This window comes from Copadichromis virginalis, linkage group LG4 (genome assembly GCF_057382275.1).
Source record: "Copadichromis virginalis isolate Kocher_CV1m ecotype Utaka linkage group LG4, C_Virginalis_male_GT1.1, whole genome shotgun sequence".
Taxonomy (NCBI): Eukaryota; Metazoa; Chordata; class Actinopteri; order Cichliformes; family Cichlidae; genus Copadichromis; species Copadichromis virginalis.
Window position 1 is genome coordinate 33653184 of NC_140621.1, and position 22565 is coordinate 33675748.

Consider the following 22565-nt stretch of genomic DNA (forward strand, 5'->3'; position numbering starts at 1 on the left):
TCAACACGTTAACAAGCTAACTGCGCTAACGCACTAGTTCCCATGAATGTAATTGAGCATTGCCTGGCACATCCAACATACTGTTTTACTTTAGTCCATGACGCGCTTACCTTCAGGGTCATGCTTCACATGAAAACCAAAATAGTTCCAAACGCCAGATCTGAATGAGGGTGGGGGAGGTTCAATTTGCAAGTTGCAACAAGCTTAGCTTCTGTCTCGCTAGCTTGCGCTGCGCTCAGTGGATCTGCACTCAACAGTGCAGCCTAGGCGGATAAGTCGAACGCAGATCCACTGAGCGCTCAACAAAGACAGCATCGTCAGAAGAAAAGTTGATAAAATAAATTAAAAATTTTGTATTGTTCGATACATATGCATACCGAACCGAAAGCACTGTATCGAACGGTTCAATATCGATACGAGTATCGTTGCACCTCTAGTCTGTATAACAAAAGTCATCTTTACAAAGCTTTTTCTGTTATAGGATTCTCTCAAAGATATCAATTCAGGATTCCTCGAGTGCCATGGCTCTGGATTATTATGTCTGTGGCTATAACTTTGTTTTCACACATGAACTCTGAACATTGTTGGGAGAATTGTTCGGCACACAGCAGGAGACAGTCCACATTTGATGTGTTGTCACTGCTGGAGCAACTCTTTTTGCCTCATCCTTCAAGTATCCAGCAGGTAGGGCAAAGGACGTCCATTTGCTCGCTGTGAATCCATTAGACATTTAACTGCGCTATTCACACTTGGGCTCATTTGGACATTACGCACTGTTCTAGGCAACTGGCAAATTAAAGATCTTTAAGGTATTTGCCTTTTCACATGCAGCTGCTGAAAAAAAATATGAAAAACACCTGAAAAGACTGATTAGGCCAGCGTTGGATATACCACATCTCAGCTTTCATTTCATGGACCGACATCAGAGCAAAACCGTGTAAAGATCCCTAACCACGCATACAGTAGACGCATCAAATATTGGATGCCGCTTGCCGTGCTACCCTTAGAAAATCAGCTGACCGAACAAAGCTACGCTTGCAGGAGAAAGCAACATTGCAGAAGCAACTAGGGTGCAGTGAAACCACCTTGTGTGCATTTTAAGATAGAGGTGTTGTATCCACGCTCGTATAGGCTTCATTATACAGGAGCAGTTTTCCCCTCACTCGTGGGATTTTTAGTTTTTATGCAGCCGGTGTTAGCTACCACGAGTCCTTGCTGCCTTCTCCTGCCTTGAGACGAGTTTCCACTTCTGACAGAGATTGATGTGCTGCCTTTCCCCGGCTGTAATAGCACTCAGCATTCACCGCACTTTATATCCAAATGGCACCAAATCAAAATCACACACCTCAGTTAAGTGCCGCACCTTATTTACATGCATAAAGTAAATTCATTTTATTTAGGGGTTGAAGGGTGATCAATAATTTACATGCACATAAGTGCCTGATATGTGTGAAATTGTCTGCATGCCTCCAAGAATAATGGAGAGGTTTTTGAACTGCAGTACAGATGGTGTGAATAACAGATGTTATTTACTGAAAAGGGGGTAAAAAAAACAATTAAAATCAGATTAAAGCTATAGCGAGATCGTCCCTGCTGTGCATTTTCAGCTGAAAAGGAACATGTTTGGAAAATAAATTAAAAATAATTAGCCGGTCCCCTTAGTGATAAAAATATTGCACATCAAATAAATATTCTAGCTTCTGTGCAGTCCTGAACCGTGAGATATACAGAGCGAAATCACCGCCAATCCTCCCCCTTCCTTCTGCTTTAATGATAATCACACATTCCCTCCCTTGCTTTTCTTTTAGCACTGTGTTGTAAAACCCATTAGAAAAACTGCGCTGCAGTGGGTAACACGTAGCTGCTACCCTGTGTGTGGACAAACCAGACAGTGAGGTTGAGGGAGAAAGGATAGGTGCTGTCTGATCCTGAGGGCTGTGTTTTGCATTCAGCTTTTTTGTTTTGAAGCTGTACAACAACACTGATGGCATGACAGATTTGGGTTAGGATCCAGACCTTGTTTTGGATCTTGCTGGGTTTTTTGCCTTGGAGGAAGGGCCATAAATGTTATAGCAGTAGCGGAAATCCCTCCCTGGTAAATGCTCCATCTGTGAACATGAGTAGCAGGATGTGTGCGAGGCAGTAAAAAATGAATGTGAGGATTGCGAGATGGCCCAGGGAGTCTGTTACGCTGATAGAAAATGTAAAGTGCTATAGTCATGGATGTAATGTAGAATGATTGTCTGTCTCCCCTGTTTATTTGCCAGTGTAAGGGCTGTAATGGAGACAAATGCTTGTCTGAGTTTGTGAACCCACTGCTTTGGCAATCTAACTCCTGGGTATATGTGGTTGTTGCGGTAGCCTCAGACTGAGAGGTGCATGTGAAGGCAGGTGAAAGGTCTTCAGGTGACTAACCTGGGTTTTATGCCTTAATGACTCCTTGTTATTCCCGTAGCTGTTTTACAATTGCCACCAGTGCTTCCACCCTCTGTGTCCATTAGATGCAGGGAACATGGATCAATATGTGATGCAATTTCCCAGAGGAATGAACCAAGCTTCTTTAGGGTGGCCGGCCAGCATCTCGCCTTCTCTTTTACACACACGCACATCCTATGTTACCACGCTGCACTGAATAAACCTCAGACAGGTATTGCGAACACAAAGAAGGGTTTTGCTCAGTCATTTATCTAAGTGGAGCGAGATTCAGCAGCAAGGGGAAACTCTTTGTTGCGGTAGCTAAAACAGAAGCCTGTCACCCAGGTCTTCCTAAAGCAGCTAAAGAATGAGTCATCAGCAGTCCGACACCCACCCAATAGCGAGGCTGGCACTCAGCATGCCAGCAACATCATCTGCCTTACAAGGGATGTTGCCCGGCTATTATCTTTGAACAATGAGACGCAGTTTGCTAGTATTCGATTTTGCAAAGGTCAACATCATTTTGCCACTGGAGTAAAGTGTTGTTTTCATAATGAATATGCCCTAGATTATGCACAGACACAACACGGCCCATGCAGTCTCTGTCTCTGCTTTAATGCACAGACAGAAAAAAGCGCATTTTAAGGCAGATGCATACATCTAGATCATAAACTTTGTCCCTTTTTTTTCTTCTTCCTTGCCACAAACACTGAGATTTAACCGGCTGCTATAAAAGCCGTTAATAATTAAAGTTACGGTGTGCTGCGAAGGCTGTTTAAAACATGTACCTGGACTTTTTTTACTTGGTGATATGTCAAGGCTCCACATGTATTGCTGACTTGTGTTTCCATGACAACGTTACTCTAGTTCTAATTTTGAATATCACAGTCTGGGGACTTGGTTTCGACCGTAATGAAAATAAGATAATCAGAAGAAAATATTATCCAAGTTTTCTCTCATCTCGATCATTTTCTTTACTACTTTGGAACATTGTGTGTTTTATTCTCTTAAGGAGATCTATTATATTTTTATTCTGGGGCTCCACTCGAGGAGCCTTTCGTGATTTAGGGTTCATAAAAATCCGTATTTATCTCATATGGGCCCTTTATGTTGCCTGCAGTCTGAAGGAGGCACTTTTTGTGAGTCCAGTGTCCCTTTATGCCTCTGCTTTCCCCATCTGACTTGTGCTTGTTGCAGATGTAGTGGCTTGAAAAACAAACTGCAGTAGACCTTTTTCTGTTCTCGAAGCAAAATTCATAGTTTCATGTCAACTCTGGTCAGTCCAACACATTTTACACCTAAAATGAAAGATCCACCAGCGACGCAAACGGCTGCTTAGGCCTCCAGTTGTGTCCACACTGGAAGTGATTCACTGGAAGATAAAGCGACAACTACAGAAAAAGAATAAACCTTTCTGAGCTTCCAGGGGCGTGCATGAAGCAAATACCAATGACAATGAAGAATAATGATTTTGGGCATATGACCTGGTAGTAAATACATTAGAGGCAACTGAAGCCCGGACCGTGCCAACGCAACTGTGATGTGCTACGAGCGAATCCCTTAGTGCAGAGGCAGCTTCAATCACACAGATCTAGACACCTTGGTGAATCCCTGCTACGAGCTGGCTGTTGCCCACACGTAGCAGTGCATGAAAACGTATACAGTGCTGCGATTGCTTTTGTTGCCTGCGGGTAGTTTGTTTTGGCAGGCTCGTTTGCCAACATTCGCCATTTACAATCCGAGATGTGGTGAAATTTTAAAAAGTGCACCTCGAGCTGGACACAGACAACGTTCAAAATAAGTTCTTCTTCCCTGCTGCACCCAACGCATTTCCAAACGCAAGCTGCCTGCGACCAAGAGGAGGTTTTTGGTGCAGCACCGTGCTGAGCTTTCTGACCAATTATAACTGCCAGCAACTCGCCAACACTTTAGGAAATATGCAGGTTTCTTTAGCGTCCAGTAGTTGCCAAAAAGTCTGATAAGAAGCTAATGGAGACTTGGTAGCCCTTTGGTACCATTACTTACTTTTAAAGATAAAGCAGTTTGCAGAGCGGCTTATCTGCAGTGTAAATATTCATGGTTCTGCTTTTTGCAGTCTCATTTAAACTGTGCCAATTTACAGGCCAAATAATCTCGAGTGGCTTTATTTTGTAAGGTACAGATACGAGAAATATTGTTGATAAAGATATAAATCTGCTTGGTGGTTTCCCTGAAGTTGTAACCCTTTCAGTCTGTTCATCCATACGAGACATTTTAGTAATATATTACATACAGCTTTCAGTTCTGACTATGCAACGGGGCTCTGTATGGAAGGAACCAGCTCAGTGTTTTAGCATTAGCTGACACAAAACTCCAGTTTTTGTCCCTTACCACTTTGGTAACTCTCTGCTTTATAATAGTCTTTTGGTCAGCCTCCAAAACTTCCTGGGATGCTGTTCTCAGAGCAGAGCAGTGTTTGTGCCTGCTAGTTTATGTAAACCTGACCCACGACCTAGAATAAATCCAAACATTTAAAAGCAATCTGACACCTCACTGCAATTACTTTCACATACACTAACACTACACTTCCTGTGTTTAAAACTTTTTGTTGTCTTTAATATGAGCATCCAATGTTGTAGCAGTAAATAAAAATATGTCAGGGTGTATGCCTGAAGTTCTCATTAATTGCTGTCCTAATTTTAATATCTGTATATAAAAAAAATGTAATTAGCCAAAATATTTCACCCTGAAAATGATAGAATATGCACATTTCTACGGCGGCCCTGAGAAGCCAAACGGACTGCAACTTAAGAAAACACCAGCAATAAGTAAAATGCTGCAAAAGCACACAAAACACAACGGAAATGTGGAAAAACAGATTTCCAAAAGCACAAGGGAAGTGTTTCTGGGGAGACGATAACACGACGGACCAGTTGCAGGAACCAAAACATGCTGGGTAAGTGTGTTTTAATCTCATTTAACACTGATGACACTGAGTTTTAGGCTAATAGTTAGGCTAACACACTTACCTCTCATCTTTTTCTTTCCTCACAAAACTGATAGATCCTCCACTTCTTTGAAGTGTCTTCCAGTACAATTCTTAGCATATTTTGGTTCCTGCAACTGGTCCGTCTGGTTATTGTCTCCCCAGAAACACTTCCCTTGTGCTTTTGGAAATCAGTTGTTTCCTATTTTCCTAGTTTTTCTTATTTCCGCTGTCTTTTGTGTGCTTTTTCAGTGTTTTTCTTATTGCTGGTGTTTTCTTAAGTTGCAAACCATTTGGCCTCTCAGGGCCACCGTACATTTACGCCCCTGAGCTGATAGAGGTTTTATCCCAGATGAAGTCATGTAGTTTCATTGTTCTGCCAATAGCGATATCTGTTGGCTGTTGCATGGAGCTCTCCTCGCTTCGCTTTTTATTTCGAAGCATGTGTGTGTTTTTTATCTCCATTGTCTCTGCAGAACAGAGACCATTTTCCAAGGTGTGATCAAACAGTTCCACAGCTCTGCCCATAACGTTTAAAATCATTGCTTGGTGTAAACCAAAAATCAACCTTTTCACTGTCGTGTACGCCGACACACGGTGCCACGAAGCCTCGGGATTTTACAGTAGATTCCACATGTCGACAGTGTGACCCTCGGGGACAAATTCACAGCATAAAAATCCTGTGAAAGATGAGAATGCTCCTGTTCACAACAGGTGCAAAAGGACACGATGTGTGGTCTTCAGGTGAAAGTGGTCAGCCCCTGTGGATCATAACTGGACACTCGACTCTGTTCAGCACAGAAAGTGGTGTTCGCTCTCTGCTGAAGTTCGAGGTGCATGGGGAAAACACACGTGCGAGGAGTTGGAAGTGGGAGCGGTAATAACAGAGCGAACACCTATGGAGTTAAATATGACAAATATGCATATGTTGTTTTCTCTGCAAAGTTTGCACAGTCTAGCACAATCAATCTGGCACAAGTTTCCCTTTTTGGAAGTAACAGTCGGCCTGGTGTTGTGTAAACTAATTGATTCATTTGATTCCTTTGTTCAAGCACTCGTAATGACGGGAAATATTGAATGCTGCATTTAGATGCTCCCTTGCTGTGGTCATTTGCAGCTTTTTCTCAAGGTTAATTGTTTCGTGACAACAGATTGTAAATGCATAATTTCAATTTTCTTTTACAAGGCAAAGGATCAGGGGGGTTTTTTTCTCCTCTAGTCCACACTGTCACGGGTCAGTGATTTTCTGTGGGGCTTTAGGCTTTGCAGTTAGCACCCTGTAGCCATTGAAAGATGAGCACAGTGCAGTGGGTGATCAGAAAGTCTGAAATTGGCCCAGAGAGAGCACTGCTGTCAGAAAAAGACCACAACACAGAAGAGAAAAAATGGAAAATGCCATCCCCTGCTGAGTGAATGAATACATGAGTTTCCCTGTGAACTTTTGGTCATACTGCACAGCACAGCAAAAAGCTCTCTTAACAGTCTACAGGTTTCTAAAGGGTATAATAAAGCAGAAAGGGTTATTTATTTCAAAATGCATGGGTTCGGGTAGGTAGGTGGTGTGTGTGTATGTGTGTATATACATGTATGTGTGTATATATGTGTGTGTGTGTGTGTGTGTGTGTATATATATGTGTGTATATATGTATATGTGTATATATGTGTATATGTGTGTGTATATATGTGTGTGTATATATGTATGTGTGTATATATGTGTGTGTATATATATGTGTGTGTGTGTGTGTGTGTGTATAAAGCATAAGGACCCAAAAGTTAACATTTTAACGCAGTCCATTGTTAAATTTGCCGCGCGGGGATATTTCTGTCACCCATTCTATGTTGATTTGAAAGGATGGGGCTGGTATCTCCCTCCTTGTCTTTAATCAACCCACAATGTAATCTTGCACCAGCTCTGGCCGAGCATTTGTTCCTGTTACTGCTTCACGACTGCTCTGCGGCTACTGAATGAAGCAATTTAAGACATGAAACAGCATTAGTGCAAATGCAGTAAAGGAGTAGAAAAGACGATGTAAAGTCAGAGAGAAGACAAAAGCAACAAAAAGGAGACTCTGACTCGAGATCTGAAGAAGAGCCATCAGTACGTGTGGGCCGTGTTAAATAATTTACTCCTCCCCGATTGGCCCTATTTAATTAGCCCTTGTTCTTCGGATTTAATCAGGCCCTCTTGGTTGGGGTGTTAGGCTACGAACTGTGAGGGGCAAAGAAGCATCATACGATCCCCTGCTGTGAGATCACAGCGGGGCCTCAGGTAGAGGACACAGGGACGCGTCCTACAGTTGATGCTAACAACACTAAGAGGGCACGGCAGCAGACCACGGTGACTCAGAGCGGGCTGCTGCGTGGCACTTCTTAAGCTTTAAATTACGTTTCCCTAAACATGCCGTACACTTATCTTTGCATGCAACTGTTGGACGTGTTTGTTGGTCAGAAAGTCGCAGAGTGTCGGACCCACAACCGCTCCTCCACCCCCTCTCTTAGGATTAACGCCTGCATCTTTAGAACTTGAATCTTTCTGGAAATGGGAGCAGAGAAGGGCTGCGTCTAAGTATTGTGTAGCCCAAGGATAGTTCATAGGAGCTGCAAGCTGCTGGAGGATCCAATTTCAGGCCATTTCGCCTCCTAAAAAAATTGTCTGAAGTGGAAAATCACACCTGATGGCCCTCTAGCGTGGCTTTCAAGCCACTAGATGGTAGTATGGAAGTCTTTGTACAAATCAATTTTCTGAGGGGAAAAAAATGTTATGATTAAAAAAAAAGATTTGACAAAAGTTCAGATGGCCATCTGTGTCCTTTAGTAAAAGACCATGTTCTCTTTTTTCCCACATAGTGGAGCAGTTTTTTCTCACACTGTAGGATAGGCATGAATCTGCCAGTGGAGGACATTGAATTCATTTTAAGCTGCACTCCCACAACGTGCAGCCAGAGCTGAGGTGCACACTTTGATTTGTGACATGCAGAGAAGGGGGGGAAAAGAGAGGACGATGAGGAAGAGGAAGAGGAAGCGAGGGGAACAGAAGCGCAGTGTCCCGCTGAGGTAATTTGCCTTGGGTCTTATAGAGCTTACTCGCACTGCTGGCAGAGTCATATGCAGACTGATACGGGGGGAAAAGAGAAGATGTGGGAACAGCATGAGAAGCCAGCAGAATCACAAGTGTTGTGGCTTTACCTTGTAGCTTCAGAGGAAATAAGAAAGAGCGAGACTGAGAGAAGGCTGGGAGTGGAGAAGGGTTTAACTAATACTCAAACAAAGGTAGCTGAGCGTGTGTGCACAGCCATATGCACACACACACACAGAGTCATCATCCAATGCATTGGGGAAAAGCTAAGGCCAATTTTCATGGGAGTGTAGCAGTTTTGAGCACACATAAGAGCCTGTGACACCCTTGGCGGTGCCAAGAGCCGACACATCAGCCAGCGTTGACAGCATGGCTGGCACATGCCTGAGGGGCTGGGAAACTTCCCTTCTATAATTGCATCCCATGTCAACCTGTGACATGTCAGGCTCAACCAGCAGGGAACTAACTAATCACCGGCCAGACCTCCATCTCGTATACCCTCTCATATCCCCGCTTTCACCCCGAACAACATAGTCCCACACCAGCTATCTGCTTCCCACTTCTGTTTTTGCACGTGTTAGGGAAGCACCCCTGAGCAGGCTATTACATCTTTATCTCAGCACCTGATGCCATCAGCATGACTCAACAGTGAAAGCAGCTCTGTCTCATTAGTCTTCTTCTTCTTAAAAAAAAAAAAAAGGTAGCAATTCCCATTTATTCCATCTGTTATTCTCACTGGCGCTCTGCAGCCAACACATTCCACTCATTCTGGGTAATGACATTAAATTTGTTAAAATTGGTGCTATGTTGAAAATGAGAATATCCTCTCTGCTCTCGCGGGGTGACTACCTGACGATTCTTCCCACGTCCCGTGTGAAGTATGGCGACGCCGCGGCGGGTTACCACATGCATTTTAAGCGTGCAGCTTTGTGATTTAAGATGAGGAGAGGTTTTGTAGCGAGCTAACGTGTGTGATGGCAAGTCTGTTAAAGTCTGCAGATCGGGAAGTCCTCTTGATCTTTGATACGAGATATCTGTGTGGGTGCCTCTGTGACCACATCTTTGATCTTTGGTGTGTGTGTGTGTGTGTGTGTGTGTGTGTGTGTGTAAGTGAGAAAGGGAGCGACATGGTGCCAGAGCCTCCTGCCTCCTACAGATTGAGGTGAGAGCAGGCAGGTGGGGCTCTGTCGTGTCTGTGTGCCACAGTAACTGGATGTGATGGGTGGCCTCTGGGGATCTCTGCCTTAGAAGTGCTAAACGAGCGAAGCAGAGCAATCACACTGTTCCTGTGCGTGTTTGTGCGTCTGTGTGTGCGCGTTAGCGTGTGTGCCGCAAGCCCACACACTCCTATATATGATAGTCAGTTTGCTTTCCTGTTGCCACTGGCTCTGTGTCTGTGTAGGTGTGCGTGTCTGTCATAAAGGACACTGCATTTATCCTTAGACTAAATATAAGCGCCACGAGATGGATGATAGGATAAAACAGCCTGTAATGTGTTAAATGTTGCCAGGAAACAGGGCTTTTTAAATGACGACGACACAAACACGACTGCCCGGTTGGGTCAGAGGAGTGATGCTGAGGGCTCCAGACAGTCCACATGCGGTGGGGCTCCAGTAGCACGACTCCAGTTACAAAGGTGGCGACAAGACACTGGTTCCAGTCTACATGTTGTGACCCCACCCTGCTCCAGCCACATCCCCCCGTGTCTCAATGTGATTGTTAGCCTGAAGCATCCGAAAGGGCAAGCTACTCGCCTCCCCTTCATTAGCCAAATGGAATTGACTTAATTCAATTACGGCTCCTCCCGTGAGGAGCCCACGTTTGTGCACATTTCTGCCTTTTGCACATCAGCTGTAAATCTGTGCGAGTCCCCACGCGTGTTTGCATACATTACACCTGCAACCTGCACGCCTATGAGAACAAAACAAACGAGCGCACGTCACAGGTCGTGTTCTTGCCGCGGGCAAGCCGAGGCCCCGGCGGTGGCACCGTCGAGGCCTTCGGTCCCACCGCTCCACCCGCGGCCTCGTGCGCCGCCCGAGCCGAGGTGAATGCCAAGGAGCCACTACATCAACCCAACCTCCCCCACCCCACCCCAGGGGAACACCAGCCAATGAATTACAGATTAGATCATTGTTACAGGATCATAACAGTGATCTAATTGCCAATTTCTCTTTTTAATTGAATTTGGTGGAGTGAAGAGGACGGAGATGGGATTCATGGGACTCTGTGTGGAGCCGATTGGAGTCGGTCTGCTGTTGACCGGGCACGACGGTTAATGAGGAGAAGAAAAAAAAAAATTCCGGCGCTTGACATTAAGCTGCAGAGCTGGGCGTCCACTGCAGAAACGTCAGGCTTAATATCCTTACCAGTGCCTCTTGTTCAGACAGAACGGCATTTTTGAAATCTTTCAGGGTGTTGGCTCGCTAAAATTACCCAAATTACATCGACAGCATCATGTGTCACAGTTAAATCACTGTAACTAGTTTGCAGCTTTTTTTGGAATTTTTTGTTTTCTGTTTTTCTGCATTTTTTTTCTGGACTTTAACAATGTTTTTTTCTTTTCATTTTCCAAGTTCGGCTCCCAGTACAAACGACTTCGGTCTGAACCTCACGGATGCAGCTCTCTGACCTAGGCTGAGCTAATTGCAGTTTGTCTGCGTCTGTCTCCATGCCACGAGCTTCCCACATCTACTGCTCCTTTCCCACCCCACCACCTCCAAAACAGTCGGACCATAAATGAGCTCCATAGTGCTGTCTGATTACAGCTTGGTTAAATTAGATGAGATAAGTTAGCCCACATCTCCTCCACAGCCATGCTTGAGAGCTGACAAGCCCAATACATCTGTCGCGGCTATGGTAATTGAGATGGGGAGGGAGGGTGACGGTGGTTGGATATGGAGGAGTGATTTGTGTGTGTGTACATGAATACGTGTGTGCGTGTGTAGAACTGCGTGAATGGGAGGGGGGAGCCTCCCTCTGTCTCTTGTTCCTCAGTACCTGTCATTGATGAGGAGCCAAGGAGAAGCTTCAGCTTGAAGCTGTCATCGGCCCTCTGAATTTGTCTGCCTCACTCTATCAACCCTCCCTCCTCCTTCCTCTCTCCCTCCCTCTCTCTGATGTGGATGCAGAGTGTGTGAGTCGTGAGCCAGCCAGCGAGCTTGTGTGTTGTGTGCCGCAGGAACCATACAACCGCCTCTCGAGGTGTTTAAATCGGAGACGTCGGCAGAGCGACTGGGGTGCAGGCAGCTCGCCGCCCTGACACCACTGAGACCCATGCACCCTCTCCCGGACTGACAGGCCAATCGCAAGCTGCCTCTCGCCCTCCCTTCATCCAAAGCGTGCTCTCTCTCTTTCTCTGACTCGCTCACTCGCACTCCCTCCTCCTCGTCTTCTTCCTCTCTCTCTCTCATTCCTCTGTGCTCAATCCGTGCATCCCCTCCTCCTCCTCCTCCACCACCACCACCTCACACCTTTTGGTCAGAAGAGGAAGAGGAAGCCCATCCCAGGGAGAGATGCTGAAAGGATGAAACTCTGACACGCCGACAGACCACAGGGAAACAAGAGCACAACTGTGAGTACAGCAGTCCTTTCACTTCTCACTCAGGCTTAACGCTGTCACACACACTTTGTCTCTCACGCACAAATGCACACACACACACGTGTTTGGCACATTTACTTCGTACCCACACTGAGACTTTACTCCACACACTGATCCAACAGCATACTCGCCATCCATGCACAGCTCAAGTGTCTTTGTCTTTTTCAGGCAGGCAGGCAGGCGAAAAAAGAAAAAAGTGCAGATTGTGTTTTCCTTTTTTTCCTTTCGTAAGGCGTGCAGTGTGTTTCTTGATGTCGGCTGTTTAGATTAGGCTTTGTCCTGTCTTTGCACAGCTCAAACAAAAACAATCCAACAAAAGTGTCATTCATACTTTGAGATTTTGCATACTTTTCCCAAAAAGTCAACCCTGCATTTTTATGTCTTTTTGTTCAGCTCAGATGTGAGGGGGGAAAAAAGCAAAACTAAAAGGACCCCAGTAATGAGCAAGGTCAGCTAAATCATGTTTCACACACACAGATTCTTTTGTCTGTGCACTTCTGCTGTTTTTATTGGCAATAAAAGCGTGCGGGATCGCCACATGAGGGAAGTATCCCTGTTCCCGTCTCCAATCTTAAATATATAAGCTGCTATAAGCCAATAGATGCCCGAGGGGTGAAAAAAGGGGCGTACTTTCTTCTCAGCGGCGTAAGAATCCCGAGCAGTCCCCGCTGCTTATTGTTTAGCGCTCAGCCAGGGGAGGTCTGCGTGCCGGGCTGATCTGCGCCGTTTGCGCCACACTATTTTTTGATTATGTTCCTGGTTCATCTCTGGCCGAGCCGATTTCCTATTTCCTTCTCCCATTTTGAGAGCGGGGAGTATAATATGATAGCAGCTCACATGTGGGGAAGTGCAGACAGTGGATCTGTACAGAGGACACAGATTGCATTTCCCCTGGAGAATGCTCTCGCTGTATTAAAGGCACTAGAGGGCTGCTCGGCACTTGTCATCAGCTTCGCTAGTAATGCCGGCGAGAGGAGAAAGTAGACGTGGTGTTTACAGCCACTCTCTCATTTAAAGAGCTCCCATTGGCCCTAATGCCACAGCTGCATCACACTGGCCCATTGCAATCCGGGTTATATTACATTTGTGAAGCCCAGGATATTGTGCGGTGCCTCGCTTGCTTCGAATGTGGGAAATGAAAAGATCTATATGTTAAACATCCCACAATATATTAGATTTGTTGCTGGACTGTAAACTCCTGGAGTGAGAATGAAAGCATTTGCATTTTTATGATGTGGTTTAACGTGGATCACATGCACCACAGCACCCATTTATGCTTAAAATTGAATTTATATTACCCCACGTTTTAGTTGTTTGGACTTCACTCTGCTGCTGTTTTATAATTCTCGGGCTTTTCTGGTTTAGCTGCTATAGGTGCTGTTTTTTCTGCATTTTCCAAGTCACTGAGTCTGAAGGTGGGATTGATTCCGATTGTTAGAAGCGTGCAGCGAGACATCGGCAGCTCTCGAGACCCGACGAGCCTCTGGTCGCTGATGTGTCAGCAAAAGTGAACGATCAGCCTGAGACTGACGTCCGCCTCCGTCTGGCCTTGGCGAATTTACTGAACCCATGTGGCTTAACGCACAAAGACACACAAATCAAGATAAACAAGACAGGCCTCTCCTCCTCCGGTTTTGCCTCAGATTAATTCCTGATTTCATGGCCTAAAAATAAAACCGACAACCTATAACCATCATCAAAGCTATGAGATTTGCAGCAAAGAAAGACTACAAAAGCTACATCACAAAAAAGTACTTTAAACTCTGTGAATTAATGGAACTTTCATTTTGGATTTGCCAGTGGCTTTCATAGGAAATTTATGCAATTTAAATGCAGAACGCCTGTCTGCTTCTGAGTTGGTCACTGACCAATTTAAATGTATCTTTTCCTATATTGTATGTTTCATTGTGGAGAAATATATCGAAGGGAAGTTAATAGCCTTTTATGCTAGGAAACATATTTAATTACATATATCTTTCACTGCTAAGAATTTACCCCAGAGGTTCTGTTAATGTAAGTCTGTGATCTCCGCAGTTAATAAACCGCTCGTGAAGGCGAGATAAATTGCCGTCAACCCATATTCATCACTATCTGCTTGTGTATCTGCACTTATTGATTTGATAGTTGGTAACCAGTCCTGATCATCCATACAGATCCGTACAAAGCGAGGGCCGATAGGGTTTCCACTCTCCCTGAAGGCTCAATTACACAGCACGCACGAGGAAATGTGGGGGGAAGGAGATCAGCTTCTGACAAGGTCAAATTATATATGTCAGCTTGAAATCATTTTGTGTAGGTGTTCAGCCATGTCTGAATGTATAAAGAAAGAGACATTTGGTAAGTCAATAAATGTCATATGCTGGAGCTCATTAAATATTTTAATCACACATTTTGCTGATTAAATTATATCGACTGAATCGAGGGTTTGAGCTCCTGTTATTTCATTTGTTTGCATGTTTGTGTGTTTTGGTTGTTTCAAATCTCTCCCAGACTTTGGGATGTTGGGAACTAGTGATTGCACGTCTTGAATAATGAGCAACAGAACGACTAATTTGCACACTTGTTACTATTTAAACAGTTCTGATTACAATTGCAAGCCCATCGTATGTTTTCCAGTCTCGACACGCATGCGGCGCTGCTCGTGAGAGTTGACGCTGTAATTGGTGCGTTGTGCGGCTGTTGGCTTTCGCTGGCATTCTTAGACAATGGAGTACAGTGCCTATTCAGAACCTCCTGAATACCACAATTCAGCGATGAAGGACATGTGTGGCAAATATTGAAGAGATTTTTTTTTTTTTGTATCTCTTCATGAAAAGCCAAAAAAGCAGAATTGATTTGAGGAGTGAGCCTGGATAGCTTGGTTTTAAAAACCTTTGTGAGAAAGATTGTAATGGCAGGGCAAAGTGCCGCTGAAGTCACAAGGTTTTTAAAGAAACACGAGCATACGTGCAATAAAACGTTTAACAGTTTCTAAGCTATGAAAGTGGCTTGGGCATCAAAATGCATTTTCCAATCCTGTATACAGTTGTTTTATCTGGATTTTACAGTATCTGCCTCCAGCCGAGATCAATAAAGGCAAGTCGAATTTTGTTTGCACTGCTTAATAATTACATGTAGAACCTTAAATAGCCAACTTACAGCAACTGAGTGTCATAAAGGAAGTTCCAGGAATCCACAGACTATAGCCAAGTGGTCCCCAAAATACTTCATGTAAAAAACAAAACACATAAATATAAAATGATGTCCTCGTGTGGAGGCATTACATTCTGGCTTTTCTTGACCTCAGTAAAGTGTTTAAACTTTGTTACACAATGGTGACAATATGGTGTTGGGCTGTAAATTCTTCCTGTTCAAATAGCCCAGAATAGCTATAAGGAATTAAAAATGCATCCCAAACAACAGCTCAGGTCTCAGGAGGTTAAAGCAAGCATATTGTGAATGCTACTCCAATAGAAACAATGAGCTTGGTATCACTGCTCTTGCTCCTGCAGCAAACCTTCCTGCTGTTGCTTGGTTGTGCTTACTGTAGGCAGTGAAGGAGCTGGTGATGACAGAGAAATGCTTGAGCCAGTCCTCACAGAAGTTCAGACCGAGGCAGCTAAACTGGCGGCATATTAGAAAACCTTATTTGTAAGGGGTTCTTGGCGACAGGAGGACCTCTGGAAATGGGTTTCAAACCTCTGGGAGTTAGTCACATTAATAAATAATAGAAAAAGCATGGAGTAACATCATTTCCTCTGGCCAATCGTGTTATTTATCCATCTAAATTGAGAGTTGCCCAGGTTTGGGGATATCCGGTTTTTATGTAATGACATATAAACCCTGCTTTCCGGTCCAAACTACTCTGTGTTTGAGGTTGTTGTGTTTTTAACATGTTTTGTATCTTGTTCTATTTAATCTGAACAAGCCCCCAAAATCAGTCAGTGATCACTGTCAGTCTCCCTCTGTTTTTATTACCACTGTTAATTTTAAAGCTCAGTTTTCAAAACCTTATGATGTAACTCCAGCCCATGCAACTATATATTAATGACTAACCTCATATTGTGGATGGATTATCTCCGTTGTTCTCCTGACTGAAGTTTGGTCCGTGTACAGCATCCTGCCATGTGATTGCATTTGTCTCTAACCATCAGGAACCCTCACGTTAACTTTTATCGAGTGGAAAAAAGTTAGCATTCATCCTCCAGCTTCTCTGTGTTTATGTTATGCTAACATAGCTGTTAGCTAGCCACCACGTAGCACATCATTATATACCAGCTAGCCCAACTTCAGTAACCCTACAAACATCACTGCTGTTTAATTTCCTGTCTTCATTTATGTTGGAAGTGGTAGCAGAGCTGTACGTTTGAATTTTTCAGAAATCTCTCAGTCAGAACATGCTATATCATGTTTAGGTGGAAACTAGCGAGCTAACTCCCTGCTAACTTCAGACTCCGTTAAACTTCATAAATTCTGTTTTCGTGGATGCCTGGATGTTAAACTTCACTGTTACACCTGGTAGAGCAGAACGCTGATCATTTTATTACAGATGAAGGAATTTAGACAGTTTGTAACTCTCAGTGATGCCGCAGTGTTCGTTTGACTTTAGGACCTGAAGGAGACGGAGTTTGGACCTGGAAACGGCTAATGACGTCAGGCTTACAGACTAGACTGGCTTCAAAGCTGTCCACAAATCCTGCTCTGGTAACTCAAGAAGAAAAAAAATGTTACCTTTCTGAGTTACTTGCATGAACTTATCACATCCTAGAGCAAGCGTGCCTCTAGCTGTAAGTCTTGCTCGTGACAGGATGCAAACATGAATGGCTCCCTCCTGAGCTCAGCTGTAACCTTAGCTAGCTGCTTTCAGCTGGCAGAAGTTCCTACATGAAACCATCCACAGAAAGGATTGAGTAACCAATTTTTTTTGAATAACCAGGTCATAATTTGTAGAAAGATTCATCATTGCTGATTATTTAAGTAGTTTTGGTCGTGTAGTTCGCTTTAGTTCTATTATATTTAAGATAAATGGACTATACTTTTATAGCACTTTCTTACAGTAAGCCTCATTCACCCAGTCACGCAACCCAATGATGTTTTGACATTCAGTCTAGGTAGAGCCAGGAACCATCAACCAATAAAACGGTTTGCGTGCATCACTAAACCTAACCCTGGTTCAGAGATAAAAAAAAATATGTAAATTTGTTTTAGGGGTGATTTTTTCTTTTTTAAAAGTCTTCTTTGACCTAGTAGAGGCTAGTAATTATGCCAAGTTTCAAAAAACATGTACATTTAAATACGAAACAGGTGGATGTTTGCCGCCTTACTTAGGTAAAAGAGATTCTAATTAATTTTCTGTGAATGCACAAATTAGTTGGTGAACCTAAAGACTATCAGAGGTCTCTTGATTATCCAAACTTGGTTCTTCCAGAGAGACTTATTGCTGTTGAGTTTTGGGTTTTTGTTAAATGTGATTTTTGAATGCTGCGAGCACAACACCTGAAATTCGATTCCCCTTCACCGTTTCTGGTTTGAGGCAGCAATTTCAAAGACGGATATCTCAAAACCCGAGCGAGTAAAACCAAAAGTATTTTTATGTGTAGATATCACTGGGGGCAAGAGAGGAAAAAAATGTGTTTTTGTAAATTACCTTATTAAAGTCCCGTAGCTAAATTGTGCCGCAAACAGTGTTTATTTAGTCCATTTCATTAGAAAGTTTATAGCAGCTCTGCATGGGCTTTTGCCATTCGGTCGCCATTTAATCAGTCTGCACCCCCAGCATTAACCTTCAGTACCTCTCTCTGTCATTCTCTGCAGGGTCACGCAAAGTATCATCAAATATTTATGATATTAATAATTGCCTTTAGGAAGGGAAAAAGAACATAAATAAATCTGCTCTGCAAAGCATACAATTAAGAAGTCCATTCCATGTAATAAATGGGCGAAGGGGAGCTAAAAGGGCAAAAAAAGGGCGAGACGTTACAGAATCGTCGAAGACGGAGACGGCGTGAAACACGGGCGGCGAACGGCTCTGGCTGCGCAGTGGAAGGGGTTTTTCTTCTTCTGTAAATTCGTGCATTATCTGGTGTGCAATTGTTCTTCTGAGAGCTAATGCGAGCCTGAGAGAAATCGTTGTTGTGGATGGCTTGAGCATCCGCGGTCCCCGGGGGGCCTCCTACATCGACAGACTCCAAATAGACAAACATGCAGACACCCACACACATGCGCACACATATGTACACAGAGCTGCTTAGCGTGGAAGCCGATTGAGGCAGGGCCCAACATTAATTATCTGTTTTTCAGCCGAGGTCTGGTGACAGTGATTAGAGTGAGGGTTTTTTTGGAGAGCGGTGCACATGCAGTCTAATGAGTAAAACTGGCTTCTCTATAGAGCTCTCCAGGCACACTTGATCTGCACTGTGCTTCGGCGAGTGTATATGTGTGTGCGTGCATGTGTGGGTGTGACTGTTGCGCCTCCAGGCATGCTACTGGGAAAGAGACACTCTGAATCTGAGGTTTAGACGCTGATGTAATAGTTGAGACACTCCCAAAGCAAAAAGGTCTTTTACATAATCGTTGTTTAATTGTGTCTTATTGTGACGATTAACGCTCGGTTTACTGGTCAAGGCCCTTTTGGCTTTGGTGCTCGCTAAAGCTGCTGCTGCTTGGAAATAATGCGATTCTGCGAGCAAACCACACGACAGCGTGGACCGGTCTGTATCCCATGGAGTGTGTTTGGAAAAAAGAAGCGAGCTGCTTGCCTTGTGAGAGAATTATAAATGGCTGTGTCCAAACTTTGGCAGCACTGAGCCAAAAATACTCACAGCACAGTAGTGTGGAACAGCAGTGAATCTCGTGTTGATCTCAAAAACAAAGGGCTGATTTTCAACAGGCTTGGCAAAGAAATGACTCGAATGAGGTTAGAGATTTAAAATTCGGTCTAATGCTCGCAAGGTTCAGGGTAGTTTGACCTAAATATGCTCCGATACGCTGCAGGGATTCATATGTAAAACATTGTTTTATCTGAACACGGCAGGGTTCAAACCGAATCAAACGCGCGGACATTTTCTGCAGCTCAAGCAGCCGATCCTTTCACCGAAAGCACTGGTCCAGCACATCAGCTCTACGGTATCGTCGACTAAATCACATTTGTGAAAATGCCAATGCCGGTGTGCACCTGAGTGATAGATTTCTGCCTGCATCGGCTTGCCTTTAGGCGAAAGCCTACACGTCATTTTCCACACCATTTTGTCCCAAAGTCGATTACTGTGCCTCTGCAGCTATGGCCGCCTCTGAATCGAACCACACATTTAGCTCGCTAGCTGCCAATAAAAGCCACAGAAGCCCGGCTTCCATCAGCGTAATGATATTTCAGCCTCAGTATTAGTTCAGCACTGTTCTCCACAGCAGTTTCTGCTCAATTAAAGATGGTCCATATTTAAATATGTAGAAAATCAGAACGCCGGGCTGGCCCGTGTGCATTCAGATATGCTGGCAAACGGTTAAATGATGAAGTTTGAAATGGACTTTTTAAGCAGCCAAACGGTCCACACCTTTTGAGTTTAAATAAGGGGAGCAGTTCATTTGTAGCTGTGAAATTTTCCTTTAACATTATTGATGTAGATTAACTTTTGAAAAGGTAAGTAAGTGAAATGTGAAATAATTCATCAAGAGGCAGCCATGTAAGAAATGTGATTTTCCCCGGCAGAAAGACCTCGTAGACCATTACCCCAAACAGAGGAAGTAGATTAAGGGTGGGGCCCCCTCTCGCTCGCTCGCTCGCTCTCGCTCTGTCTGCGGGCCTAAAAGTATGAATAGCACATTTCCAACCAAACTGTCAGGCAGAGCGGAGGAAATAAATTTCAGCTAGTGTCAGCCCTGTGCACTCACGGTTTGGAACTTCCGTTGTCTTCCCTTCCCCGACCGCTTCAGTTTTATTTTGCGGGAGCTGTCATTTCCCATAAATCCCTAGGAGGAGGCGTCCGTCAGAGCTGCCAGCTCCCCTGTGTGGAGCACCTGTAACAGGGGAGCGAAGTGACAGTTGTGCTGGGACGGTCCCATCAAATGTGCACGCGCATGCACGCAGGACCGGCTGCTCCAAGACCTTTGTACGTTTATAAAGACGGCGGCGGCGGCGGCAGTGGCCGTATTAAAAGTTACTGTATCATGAATGAGCGAGCACATTTTGGGCTTATACCGTAATTCTAATTTTAATACCTCTGAGAGCTTCCACCTGCTTTCATAAAATATAAATGAGCCCCATTTAAATAACACCGTGCTGGTAAATAAACAGAATAGATACGGTTTCTCCCTTTGCTGCGTCAGTCTCCGTATTTCATATTTCCAACCGCGCCTGTCAGTCTGACACTTAAACAAATGGCCACATTGGAAAAAATTACAGCGCACACAAGTCCGCGGTATCTGTCAATTGTCATTTGCCTCAGACTAATTGTTATTATATTTATAAATGTGACATAGAAACGCTCGTGAGGTGGAAAAAGAGAAGTCTTTCTCCCCTTTTTTTTTTTTATCTGATTCAGCTGTCAGCACACATGCTCCATCATCTGCGCTCCAGGAAATTAGAAAGGAGAAACGTTTGACAGCACAATTTCACAAAACACCGCCACGCCATCATTTCATTTTCTCCAAACCATTTTTTCATTTATTTATTTCATTATTGTCTTTTGAAAAACAAACAGAGCGATAACACTGGTTCCTTTGCAGGTAATTTATCCTTGTTGCTGTGTTACGCTTTACTTTTACCTTCCAAAGATTGAACCCCAGCTGATTTACTAGTGGGATTTCTCCAAATCAAAAGAGAAGGGGTCATATTGTAGGGGTTGACTAGCATGGATTAAGTCTAGTTCGGTTTCACGGCTGATGGCTTGGGGCCATTTTGACGAACGGGAGCTCGATCTAGATGGCGGCCGGCCGCTCCGGGTCTGCCTTTGGCCTCCCGGCCTGAGCTGCTCCGGTGAGTGTTGACCAAGACGGCAAAAAGTCATCAGTTGCCGTTCAGCCACGGGAGTTATACATCACCAATGTCAGCGGCTAGCGGCTGCTTATCTCTCAGGTATCGATTGGAACCGGTGCTGCGGCCAATCAATGGGGGCATTTCATTCTCCTTGAACATTTACTTTTTGATGCTCGATACTGATTGGTCGGGCTCATTCCGGTACTGTGGGGCTTTATCTGCTCTGTGTTATGAAAAGGAGTGGGAAGAGAGTGATGAACACTTTGGTGTTGGCAGCCTGCTGAGCTTCTCACGGATGTGCGTGGCATATGTGCGAGAATCCTGTTGTGTTCCCCCTTCACTGCCAAGAACCCACAGATCTCGCTTAGAGGTTTGATTCAAATTTGCACTCTAATTTTGGTACACATAATTCCATCACAGAGATACGAAGACCAAAAGGCTTTTCTACTCAAGAAGTTTCCCTGGATTACATCCAGCGTCCCAGCAGCTGAAGTACACGTGTAATCTGTGAGAAACCTGTAAGAGGTTGTTACTGAGAGAAGCTTTGCTTTGCACGGCTGACAGTTCCTGAAGCCAGTTTTGCACGTTATATTTTCGATATATTGACATTTTCACTTTCAAAGAAACTGGGCACAACGTGAGCTGTGTACAAACCTTTTTGTACCCGATGGTTGTTCGAGTGAAGGCATTGATCAGCCAAGATGAGCCACGATCCAACACAGTTGGGCACCACTAGTGTGCTAATCAGATTTAATAGACAGAACTTTTATTCCCTAACTGAAAATGCGCCTCTACCCTTAAGCCTCTTATGCTCACTTGAGGAAACAGCAGCCCGTAGGACAGAGAGGCAATAATGAAGCCACAGTTCCCGTAACTGAAAGGAAAACACGAGCCAGTCGGAGCTGGTGTCTGACCAAACATACACATGTACACTTAGGTCCATAATGTGCTGGACGATTTTGTCTCTGTCCGAAACCACGGTGGATTTTAAATCAGACAATCAAAGTGAAGACTTTCAGCTTTAATTCAGGACCTTTACAGAAATGTTGTGTCTGTTGTTTAGGAATTATTCTTGTGCACCGTCTCCAGGCTCAAAATTAACTGGACAGACTAACGTGATTTCAAATATATGGGTTGTTTTTAATACTTTGATGAAAGTCCTTCATAGTGTCTGACTGACCGATTGCAGTTTCCTTGCTTGAGTTGCTCTGACATCACCTTCGGTTGCTGCTTGTTTGTGGGTCTTTCTGCATTCATTTTTTTATTAATAACTGTAAAGCATGCTGTATTGGTTTGAAATCCAGTGACTGACTTGGTCATTGTAAAATATTCCATTTATTTGCTTTGAAACTCTTGATTTGCTTTTGCCTTTTGCAGGGCGAAAAACGTCCTGGCTGAAAGGGTTCTGCCCGCTGTCACATGATCAGTAAAAACTAGTGACCTGGTTCCACTGGCAGCCGTACATGTCCATACGTGTCCATGCCATAACACTACCTCCACCATGTTGGACAGATAATGTGGCATGCTTCAGATTGTGAGCCGTTTCCCTCCTCCGTGA

General features: G+C 44.2%; 1 protein-coding gene across 2 annotated transcripts in view; it reads left to right on the forward strand.

Annotated features, from left to right (window-relative positions):
• The first annotated feature begins 11613 nt into the window (after nt 1–11613).
• Nucleotides 11614–22565, forward strand: part of LOC146711973 (RNA binding protein fox-1 homolog 3-like) — a 435195-nt gene continuing 424243 nt past the window's right edge. For both annotated transcript variants that reach the window (XM_085455037.1, XM_085455038.1), the window contains exon 1: nt 11614–12030. The gene's annotated coding sequence lies outside the window, so the exon portion shown is untranslated. The remainder of the gene's footprint in view (nt 12031–22565) is intronic.